Genomic DNA, 12,767 nt, shown 5'->3' with positions numbered 1-12,767 from the left:
TTCAAAGCGATGGTGTATTTTTTTTTTCAAAAGAAATTAAACTGAAACAGAGAAATAAACAAGAAAATGCCTTTGGATAAATAATTGAGTCATTATAATTTACAAGCAGCGGAAAAGTTTCTCCAAATATAAATCCAAAGCATTTACACAACAACAAATGGTACATGGGACCCATTCAAATAAGATGTCAAACTGACAATATTAGTATAAGTACAGTTTTCCAAATCAAAATACTCCAACCCAAAAAGTAGGACGTCTAGTCCCTATACATCAACCTAATCTGATCATCCTACCAAAAACTATACACCCTGAGTGATCTCCACGCGCCCCGTGAGATCCTCCTAACGTAGCTGCAGTCAAGCGTTCCCCTCTCCATTCCCGTCCGTAGGGTACGAACCGGTAGGATCGTCCTGACTCTCATCTGAGGGCGAAGCCCAGATTTCCACAATAATTGTAAAGGGTCACCAACCGAAATTAACAGATAACACATAACATTTAAGTTTTAAATGCACAAAATAACCTTTCAACTAAGCATGCACCTTAAAAGGATTTTCCATATGCTAAAAGTTCATATAATGCTTGTCAATTAACAATGAACTCAAAATGAAGTTCTCAAACCATCAAGTAATACATAACTGACCAAAGCATTGATAAATCAATTGAGCAATCGATTATCTAACTCAAAATAAGGACTTTTGCTGAGCCAATCGATTGCCAAATCGATTTGGTCAGTTCTGCTGAGTTTCTGCATGACCAAATCGATTTCTAAGTCGATTTTGTCAGTTTTGATGAGTCCCTGTGTTGCCAAATCGATTTCCAAATCGATTTTGGCAGTTTTGCTGAGTTCCTGCCTCTCTGCCAATCGATTTCCAAATCGATTTCTTAAAAGATTTTGAAAGATATATTTATACAATCGATTGGCAAATCGATTAGGTTAAAATAGTGAACTTCCTGCAACTCATCCAATCGATTGGGAAATCGATTTCCCTCATCATTTTTCCAAAAATTCTTGTATTCGAATACATACTTTTCCAGAAATTCTTGTATTCAAATACAATATGTGTAGTCGAATACACGTTCCCAGAATAATGTGTATTCGAATACAACTAGGTGTAGTCGAATACACATTCGCGTTTTTGCCCAGATATAAAAGTTGTTTCACATTTTAGGGTTATTTTACATTTGGTATTCGAATACACAGTTGTCTATTCTCCTCTCCTCTCCCAAAATCTCGTCCATCCTGCTTTCACTCAGTTACCCATTCACCCAACCTTGCATACTACATCAATCCTTACTTCTTTCTTGGCATTTACAATCAGATTTCTCACATTTCTCTCAAACCCATTTTTCACCAAAACCTCCTTTCTCACCATGGATGCTCGAAAAACGAGGACCAAGAACCAAGCATGCAGCAGTGGGTCCTTCAAGAAAATGAACAAGGAATCCCAACATCACGGATTTATCCCGGCTTCTACACACACCGGAAGAAATTGATCGTTTTCGCACATTCTACTCTGACAAGTGACTTATCATTCCAAAATATGGTACTTTAAACTTTTTCTCTGCCTTTAACTTTCCTAAGTTACTCAAGGCACAACATGTTGAAGAGTTTATAGGCTACAAAGGTATGTCTATCCTGACTTAGTTAGGGTTTTTTATTGCAATCTCATCCAAGATGGAAAAATGATGGTATCTCGAGTTAAGGGTAAAACCATTCGGTTAAATACCAAAACTATAGGCGAAATTCTAAACATTCCCTTTAACGGTCAAAAGTTTTGTCCCAACAACTTGTGTGAATGGGCTGATATCTCTAAGTATGATGCATATGTTGCCCTATGTCAGTTTGACAGACGCACAATGGAACAAAAGCGGACTCAGACTGGTTCCAAATATGCCCAGCAACGGTATGGAGTGGGATATCTTACCGTTGATAATCGCCTTTTGCACTATTTCCTTAGCTACATTCTGGTTCCGAAGGCTGGAAATTACTCCCAAATTTCAGAGTTTCAATTACAAATTATGAATTTCATATATGAAGGTTGTCAACTAAATTGGGCATATTTTGTGAAATCTGTCATGTTTGGATCCCGAGAGGCAATTGGCTTACCATATGCGAAGGAAGTGTCCCTGATTTTAGAACACTTTGGGGTGGACTTCTCTAATGAAGTCATGTATACACCCACAAAAGAAAATATGTTGGATTTGGGCATCCTGCCTAGCATGGGGATAGTATGGAATGAGCAACTTAACTCTTTTGTGCATAAAGGAGATTATGATCAACCATCTGATGCTGCTCCTGAAGACACTGCTGGACCCTCCAATGCTGCTGCCCAAGCTGATGAAGATGATGAGGATACAGCCTCTGATGATGAATATATCTCCAATCAAATGCTCATGGCTCGCCTTGATTCTTTTCAAACCTTCTTTCAAACTCAATTCGAAAATCTAACCACTTCTGTCAACATTCGCTTCCAGAACATTGAAACTACTATTGCTCGCAACCATGACGAGTTATCTCAAGACATTAGTAGCTTATCTGACAAACTTGATCATTTTCACATTCCAACGGATTTTGATCGAACAAGGATTCTATTATGATTTGTAGTTTGTTCATGTCTTAATTTGTAGTTTGTCTTATGGTGTGCTTTATGTACTAAGTTGAACCTTGTTAAACACATGTTGACTATTTTGATGTACTTAATTAAAATTGCCTTCATCCTTCGTTATGTCAATTTTTTATTATGTGTACTACTTTTATCTTTACTTGTGTGCATATTCTTGCATATGTATGTCTCTATATTTTTCCTTCTTTTTGATCATGTCAAAAGGGGGAGAATATTTGGTATTGTTATTGCCTTACACATCTTGTAGGTTCTCAAACAATTTTTTCAATTAATCACATACAACGGGGAGTAAGCATATACTACGGGGGAGCAATGGTTCGAATTATACAATCTCTCCACAACAATAACATTTTGTCATAATCAAAAAGGGGGAGAATGTAAAACTACATGTTTTTTATGAAGACAAAGATCAACAATTATGGTCAATGCAACAAGATCAAAAAGAAGATCAAATATCTTCATTAATAAGCTTCAAATCCAAACATTAAATGTTAAAATGTAAAGGTATATGATACAAACCAATATTTCAATTACATGAGAACAAGTCATATTTACATATGCATTTAAAGTATTTTCTAAAGTCAAAACAAAATTAACAAAGTCTTAAAATTCATGTTTTTGACAAAATGCATAAGTGTATTCGAATACAGCATCTTGTATTCGAATACAAAGCAAGTCAGAAGCAAAAGTCTCAAAGTTGTATTCGACTACGACTATGTTTAGTCGACTACACTGCAAGTCAGTGGCCAAAATCCCTATATTTGTATTCGACTACAACCATCTGTAATCGAATACAAAGTAAGTCAGTGGCAAATTTTCACTAATCTGTATTCGACTACACACATGTGTATTCGAATACAAGGTATAAATTTTGAATATTTTTGAACGTTACAAAGAGGTGCATTCGAATACACACATCCTGTATTCGAATACAACTGGAAGCAATACAATTTTTCAGATCTGGAATGGCTCAAAATCATTGTATTCTTGCATCAACCTCTTGGGTCAATGGCCACGAATCTGAAGAGATATTTATGGAGTATAAATACCCCATAACTTCAGATCAAACAAGACACAATCCTTGAATCAAAACCTTGAACAACTTTGAACAAATACTGATTTTTAACAAAGTACTTGCATTTCATTTTCATATCATTCAGAAAGGTTCTCAAGTACTTGAATTGTTATTGGATTGTTTATCAATATACCTCTCCTTATTCTTATTCAAATCATATTGTATCACTTGTAAAAGAAAGGAATACTTTCTTAAAAATAGCTTAATCTATGATAGTGGTGTGCTATCTTAGAAGTGTTGTTAGAAGTTCGTAGCAAGAATCCCAGGGTGGGAGTTGTACATTTTCTGACAATTAGTGGATCAATCTCTTGTGGTGTGCAAGAGGATTGGACGTACCCTTGGTTATAAGGGGAACCAGGATAAATCTATTGTGTTCATCTATTTACTGCATCTTCCTATTAGTAGACATTATATTAACTCAGAAAATTCAACTACCGTATCACTAAAAACAAGAAAATTTACTAACACCTAATTCACCCCCCCTCAAGGGAGTACCTTATATACTTACAGATTGCAAAACCATTTCGAAACTCAAGTCATCATTGTGATTATGCTATAATTGCTAAGTGTGGTTGTTTGGATTTGTGTGTAAGTGTTGATTGATTTCAAAACCCTTTTAAAAGCTGAATTTTGCATGATTCTTTGACAAAAGATTTACCGTACTTAATATAATTTATTTATCGACGAATAATTTTAATGGGGGCATCAAAAGATATTTTTGGGAATTAAACTCACAAAATAACAATACTTGGCTAAAAAGCCTCAGAGTTCAATACCAAACTTCGCCAAATACATAAATTAGAATTTAAAACTATGGGTCTTACAGTAACATTCGGTGGAACGAACTCGGGTATCATCTGAGGGCAAAGCCCAATTTCCACAATAATGTAAAGGGTCGCCAACCGAAACTAACAAATAACATTTAACACTTACGTCATAAAGACAAGCAATTACATTTAGCAATTACAGCATGATAACAAACAGTAACAGAGTATGTATATACAATTATCATATGATAACAAACATGACTCGCGTGCCAAACACCCTAATGCAATGCTTATATACACATGATGTATTCGAATACAACAGTGCAGTTTTGTTAAAAACTTCATTTTTCAACTTTGTTTATGCATGTTTGGCATATGGAAACCCTTTTAAGGTGCATCCTAAGTTAAAAGGTTATTTTGTGCATTTAAAAACTTAAATGTTATGTGTTAATTGTTAATTTCAGTTTGTGACCCTTTACAACTATTGTGGAAATCTGGGCTTTGCCCGCATATGAGAACTAGGACCATCCTACCAGTTAGTACCCTGTGGATGGGAATGAAGTTGGACACACCTGACTGGAGCTGTGTTAGGAGGATCTTCCGGGCTGCGTGAAGATCACTCGGGATGTATAGTTTTTGTAGAATGATCAGATTAGGTTGAGGTATAGGGACTAGAAGTCTTTCTTTTGGGATGTGTTTATTTTAATTTGGAAGACTGTACCTATACCAATATTGTCAGCTTGACATTTTATTTTTGATGGATTCCATGTACCACTTTTTGATGTGTAAATACTTTGGATTCGTGTTTCAAAAACTATTCCGCTGCTTGTAAATTATGTTGACTTATTTGTCGTTGTGTTACGACTTAAATATTTATCCAAAAGTATTTTCTTCTTTAAAAATCGAGGTGTTTCGTTGGTCAAGGTGATTTGGAACCCAATTACTGGAGATGCGACATGGGAACTGGAGAGCAAGATGAGAGAACAACACCCTAGGTTATTTATTGACGCGTAGTTTTGAGGACAAAAATAATTTTAGGGGGGTAGTAATGTAAGACCCATAATTTTAAATTATACTTTATGTATTTTAGTGTATTTTGGTATTGAACTCCGAGGCTTTTTAGCCAAGTTATTAATATTTTGTGAGTTTAAATGCCCAAAAATATATTTTGATGCCTCGATTAAAATTATTCGTCGATAAATACATTAAATTAAGTACGGTGAATCTTTTTTGTAGAATTTAATTCTGGGCAGTTTAGTTAAAAATATCTCAGGGTGCTGAAAGTTGTATCTGTCAATTTAGTTGCGACGAGACTAGATATTTTTATCAAATGGTTTGAGAGGTTATAGGTGAAATGGTAATTTTGATAAATATCTAGATATTTGGATATTTGTTAAGTTATAATTAATATATATAAATACATATATATGTTTGGAAGGAAAAGAAAAAAAAGAAAGGAAAAGGAAAATAGAAAGAAAGGAAACAGAAAAGGGAGAAAAGGAAATAGAAAGGAAAGAGAATAGAAGAAAGGAAAAAGAAAACAGAGGAAAGAAAACGTTCCTCTCCCTGCTGCCTCGCGTGCGAAACTTCTTCTTTCTCCAACCTTCAACTATTTCCTCTATTTTAAAGCTTGCTAAGTAAATCTAGCAAAGCCATTTGCTCGGTAGTTTCCTCCCGGCTTCATTCTTCCTATTTGATTCGAAAATGAAGAAAAACGGTATTAGGGATTTTCAAATCGTCAAACACAAACCCCCACTTTTCTACTAGATCTAAGCTTCGTTTCGAGAAGAGATAGAAGAGGAAGTTGCTCACCTCCACGCTACGACGCTAGTGAACTAACTTTGGAAGTGACGTCACGAGCAGAGATTTTATCAGAATTACTCGCGGTACCGTAATCGCTCATTGAAGCTAACGTTAAGGTGAGGGCTCCTTCCAAACTTTTAGTTTGCATTTAGGGACTTATTTGTGGTTGGGTGGAAAAGAAATTTGTTAGGGTTGAAGTGTTGATTTGGGGAAAATGAATTTAATGCTTTTATGGGAGAAATTTTAGAGTTGGGTTTTTGATGATATTGATGAGTGTTTTGTGGAAAATGAATTGAACTCATTTATGTGTGGTTTTGAGGAAATGAAATTTTATATGTTTGAGTGGTGGGTTGTGATGATTTGTGTTTTGTCGTGTTTGACGTGCTCATAATTAAGATTATAAATTTTGAGATGTGTTTGTGTGGATTTTGTGGAAAAATGAATTGATGTGATTTGGTGTGAATTGTGGATTGAATTTGAGAATATGTCTGAGTATGCTCTGTGTGGAATTTGAAAATCATTAGAGTTAAATGAGTATTAAAAATGGGGAATCTTTTAATATCTGCGTTTACTTAATGATTGTCGTGAAAATCGTTAGAGTTAAATTAGTATTAAAAATAGGGAATCTTTTAATATCTGCATTTACTTAATGATCGTCGTGGATTGAGTCAGAGTATGCTCATGCATTTCATAGTACATGGCGACCAGATGGGCCATGGTGATAGTGGTGACCGAATTGGCCACGAGATGATTCCATGCGATTTGTTAGTTCATCTTATCCTTGGGAGGATTGTCGCGCCGTGTAATGTCTGCGATAGACTGCACATTTTGGGTAAATCATGCTGACCCGTGATAGGTGGCACCTCGGTAAATAGTACTTCGACCTGTGATAGACGGTACATTTACGATTTACGTTTTTAGTAAATCGTGCTGACCCGTGATAAGTAGCCCCTCGGTAATTTAGTACTTCGGCCTGTGATAGGCGGTAGAATTATGATTTACGGCCCTTCGAGGAAGGTTTTGGTTTGGAATTCCGAGTCCATGCATTTTGGCATATACGCATTGCATTAGAGTGCTTGGCATGCGAGTCGTGTTTGATTCAAAATTATGATTGAGTGTTTGAACTCAAGTTGTGATGGTGATTGTGTTATAATTGCCAAATGTGGATGTTGTGTTTATGGTGTGTAAGTGTGATTGATTGCAAAACCTTTTCGAAACTCAAGTTGTCGTGGTGATTGTGCTATAATTGCTAAGTGTGAATGTTTTGAAATTGTGTGTAACTGTGATTGATTGTAAAACCTTTTTGAAACTCAAGTCGTCATGGTGATTGTGCTAAAATTGTTTAGTGTGATTTTTTGGATTTGTGTGTAAGTGTTGATTGATTTCAAAACCCTTTTAAAAGCTGAACTTTGCAGTTTTTCTTTTGCTGTCTGATGTGTATTCGAATACAGAAGGTTGTATTCGAATACATACATTACGTTTTGCCACTGACTTACTGTGTAGTCGAATACAGAAGGCTGTATTCGAATACAGACAAGTTGTTTTGCTACTGACTTGCTGTGTAGTCGAATACATAAGGTTGTGTTCGAATACAAACTTCTTGTTTTTGCTACTGAATGCTGAAACAGCCCTGTATTCGAATACAGAGATGATGTATTCGAATACAACAGTGCAGTTTGGTTAAAAACTTCATTTTTCAACTTTGTTTATGCATGTTTGGCATATGGAAACCCTTTTAAGGTGCTTCCTAAGTTGAAAGGTTATTTTGTGCATTTAAAAACTTAAATGTTATGTGTTAATTGTGAATTTGGTTGGTGACCCTTTACAACTATTGTGGAAATCTGGGCTTTGCCCTCAGATGAGAACCAGGACCATCCTACCGGTTAGTACCATGTGGATGGGAATGTAGTTGGACACACCTGACTGGAGTTGTGTTAGGAGGATCTTCTGGGCCGCGTGAAGATCACTCGGGATGTATAGTTTTTGTAGAATGATCAGATTAGGTTGACGTATAGGGACTTTTGGGATGTGTTTATTTTAATTTGGAAGACTGTACCTATACCAATATTGTCAGCTGGACATTTTATTTTTGATGGATTCCATGTACCACTTTTTGATGTGTAAATACTTTGGATTCGTGTTTCAAAAACTATTCCGCTGCTTGTAAATTATGTTGACTTATTTGTCTTTGTGTTATGACTTAAATATTTATCCCAAAGTATTTTCTTCTTTAAAAATCGGGGTGTTACAATTGTGGTATCAAAGCTTTGGTTTGGATTTCTTTGGGGCTGTGGAGTTTTGGTTATAGATTGTAGGTACACCTGTAGGTTGGGAGTCGTTATCTGATAATGCATCGGGGTAAATTGTCTGTGTTGTCACCTCAGAGGTAGTTATTATGTGTGGATGTAGTCGAAAGTTATTTTCGGAATTCTCTTAAGTGGTGTTGAGATTTTATTCTTGATGATGGTTTTGAGGTAACAATGCATCCATGAAGGAACGACGCTACAAAAGTCAACGTCAATAGGAATGATCAAATGGTTGAAGCTACAAATAACATGGATGTTTCCGCTGTTGAACAGACAATTGCAAAGACTCTACGGGATCTGGAGAAGAGGGAAAGATAGATTGAGTCAAGAGGATTGAAAGATTTTCGTCGTTACCATCCTCCAAAGTTCAAGGGTGATGAGAATTTAGGAAAAAAGCTGATTAGTGGATTCAAGAAATAGAAAAGATCTTCGAGATGACGGATTGTCAGGCAAAGTTGAAGCAAATCATGACGGCATGGAATTTATGAAATGGTTCCAAGGACACAGAAGCTATGTGTTGGTGTTAACTCTAAGATGATGAGTATGGATGGATTAGCATTAGACTAATAAGGGATTTCAAGTAAAGATCTAAGTGGAGGACTTTTGTTAAGAAAAGTATTAGATGTTTTCTTGGTAGATTTCAGGATGAAACTGGATGAAGTTTGACAACTGTCAAACAGATGGGAACATCATGGAATTGTTGAGAAGATGAGGCTTCCATTTGGAATAGCATTTTGTGCTTAGGTGTCAAAGAAAGAGACTGGTATTGAAGTTAAGGGAGCGCTGCACATTAGGAGTAAATACTCCTTTGGTTAGATAAAATACGCTTTGAGAAATAGTCGATACCTTGAGGGATAAAGTCGAGCATTCGAGTTAGACTAGATTCACAACTTGGATTATTAAGTATGAATCTCATGACGAGTATAGGAGTGAGACTATATATTTTGTTGATAAGTGACAAATCTCTTCGTGGTTTAGGAGATAGTAAGTATGGATAGTGATATTGGATGAAACTATAGACACGTAAGTGTGAATCTTGAGCGATGCTCGGAAAAACATATTGAGTTAAGCCTTGATGTATTGAAGTCTATGTTACCATTAAGTAGAATTTGAAGTATCGAGTACGAGAATACTTCGAGATTGCGGTAATATAACTTTTGAGAGTCTATTAAAGGACGAAAATTACTAAGAGGGTGTTAATATTTTGATAGGTCGGAAGGATTATTCGAGATTTGATTTGGGACCCTAAGATGGTTGATTTTTTTAGTCGATGATCTAAAATCCACAAGGTTGGATGGAGGGCCAAGTAATGCTTAAAACTTTCATAATCGAAGGAGTTGAGGCAGGCAAGTGATAATTAATTCATGTTAAGGATGGAAGTGCTTGGAGATTTTGAGGATCAAATTTTAGAATCCTATTAAATGATAGAAAGTGAAAAAGAAGAGATGTAACGAATGATTTATGATTTATTTGTTGGTCTTGGGAAATCAAGCGTTAAGATTTAAAATGAGTGTTTTAGTGACTAGATGAACAATGAAAGGTATGTGGGTCTTTGAGATATTTTACTGCAAAATTTATGAGGATGAAGTTATAGATAATTATTTCTTAGGAAATGCTTATGGGGAACGTTTGAAAAATAATTCTTTAGGACGTTCGATTGTTAGGATTCTTTCAGTTTGTATCTCGGTGAAGGTTGAGAAGGAATAAGAATCCAGCGAGTGAACCAAATATTGGAAAATGTGCCAAGAAAATTGTTGGAGCAGCACATAGAGATGTAGCTTATGACAATTAAAGATTCAGGAAAGGAATTATCTCACCTATAATTCAGACATTATTATTATAAAGGTATGCCAATGATATAGAGGCATTACTTGAGTGCATGTCATGGGGGTTGTTATTGTGTTCGTCAATCAAAGGAGTTAAATGTTTGTTTGATAGGAAACAATTGAACATGAAATGGAAAAGTTTGGTGGGAATTAGTAAGCCTTGATTTATTGGAATCACTATAATGAAGATGTATCAAGGTTCAAGGTAGAAATTTCAAGTTTGTATAAATGGAAAAGTGATGGAGTGAATACAATGCGTTTGACTTGTCATAATGAAAGGATAATCATCAAGTTGCAAAGAAGGACGCAGCGAAATTAAGAAGTATCAGAATGAATGTTGGCAGTAGATGTAGGAGAACTATTTTCGAGTTTCTGCATAATTGCGAAGTATGTAAGAAATTTTCTAGTGAAGCGTGAATTTGAGGTGTTAGGCATGAGACGAATGTAGACCTTGATATGTGAATTAAATTCAAGTTGGATTTTGTTGGAAATGTGACTCTTGAAATGAAGTACTAAACTGAAAAGAAGGTTGTGTGTCCTAAGTAGTATAGTCTTTGGCATGATTTTGAAAATATTTGAGGAAGCTTGGATCACCAAGCAGATGTGGGGATAGAATTATTAAAGTTATAATTGGAATAACATATTGATAAGAACACTACGGTTTGACGTAGTTGTAAGACTAAAGAAAAATCGAGGATTTGTGGACTATGGAGAAATTTAGGAGTCCTCGACTGTAGTGATTGTTTTGTCGTCAGTGTGTTTATGTCATACTTAGTGTTTCGGTTTGGTACCAAATGGATGTTTTGTACCAAGTGGATGCAAATGAGGCTATGTGACATAGCTATGGGAAATTGTACTTCGTCGAAAGGATCAAAGTTATAGGAAAATAAGGGAAACTCAGTGGACTTTGAGAAGATTGTTGACTGCTTGTATAATAGGATAACCTCAGTTATAAGTTGCGAGGAGCGCTTTTACAGTTCAGTTAAGATAGTCTAAGCCACTATCATTGTTGTTGGTTATTTATTGACAAATTGAGGGACTGATCATCCTTAATCTCTTGTTGATAGTAGACAAAATCATGTTGAATGGAATGGACGAGCCATATCGACTATGGATGTGTGTAGAGTTATTAAGCACCCTATGAAAAGGGGTAGGCAACACTTTCTTCGAGAAGGCCGGGTGAAACAAGTTGTGACTGGTATGTTGAATTTGAGTACAAACCTAGTGTGGATTGTTACTCGTACTTTAAGTTTCGAGGATGAAACTAATTTTAGGGGGGTAGTAATGTAAGACCCTTAATTTTAAATCCTTAATTATACAATTTTAGGGTATTTTGTGTGGAATTTGTTAGACTTTTAGCCCAGTTTTTGATATTTAGTGGGTTAAATGCCAAAAATATATTTTTGGAAATTGGATTAAAATTATTGGTCGGAAAATAATTTATTTACGTTGCGAAGAATTTAATATCGGAAAGTTTAGTTAAAAATATCACTCGTTGCTGAAAATTTATCTGTCATTTGAGTTGCGACGAGCGTAGATATTTTTATCAAAATAGTTTGAGATTTGAGTAAAGTGATGTGTGTAAGAGTTGTTAGATATTCGTTTGGGTTTGGATTTAGGTATAATATATATATATATATATATATATTGAGAAAGAAAGGAAAGAAAGAAAGCAGATTCGCTTCTCTCCTCGCAAACCCATCGTCCTCCTTTCATTTTGTTTTGCTTTCTTTTGTTTCAAGAAGAGAAACCCAAGGCTTGGTGGGTAAGAAAGCAAGGATTCTCAGCTTCATTCTCCTTATATGATTCAAAAACGGAGAAAAACGGTGTTGGTGTTTTCAAAACCGTCAAACGCAAACCTCCACGTTTCTTCTAGATTTAAGCTTCGTTTCGCGAAGAGATAGAAGGGAAAGTTTCTCACCTCCACGCTACGGTGCTAGTGAACTAACTTGGGAAGCGACGTCGCGAGCGGAGATTTTACCGGAATTAATTACGGTACCGCAATCGCGTGATAGAGCTATCGTTAAGGTAAGGGCTCCTTCCAAACTTTTTAGTTTTCATTTAGGGACTTATCTGTGGTTGTGTGGAAAAGAAATTTGTTAGGGTTGAAGTGTTGATTTGGGGAAAATGAATTTAATGCTTTTAGGAGTAAAATTTTAGAGTTGGGTTTTGGTGATATTAATGAGTGTTTCGTGGAAATTGAATTTAACTCATTTATGTGTGGTTTTGAGGAAATGAAATTTGATGTGTTTTGAGTGGTAGGTTGTGTTAATTTTTTGGTTGTCGTGTTTGACGTGTTCATAATTAATATTTATAAATTTTGAGATATGTTTGTGTGGATTTTGTAGAAAAATGAATTGATGTGA

Source organism: Cicer arietinum, chromosome 7 (assembly GCF_000331145.2).
Source record: "Cicer arietinum cultivar CDC Frontier isolate Library 1 chromosome 7, Cicar.CDCFrontier_v2.0, whole genome shotgun sequence".
Lineage (NCBI taxonomy): Eukaryota > Viridiplantae > Streptophyta > Magnoliopsida > Fabales > Fabaceae > Cicer > Cicer arietinum.
This window is presented reverse-complemented; position numbering follows the sequence as displayed.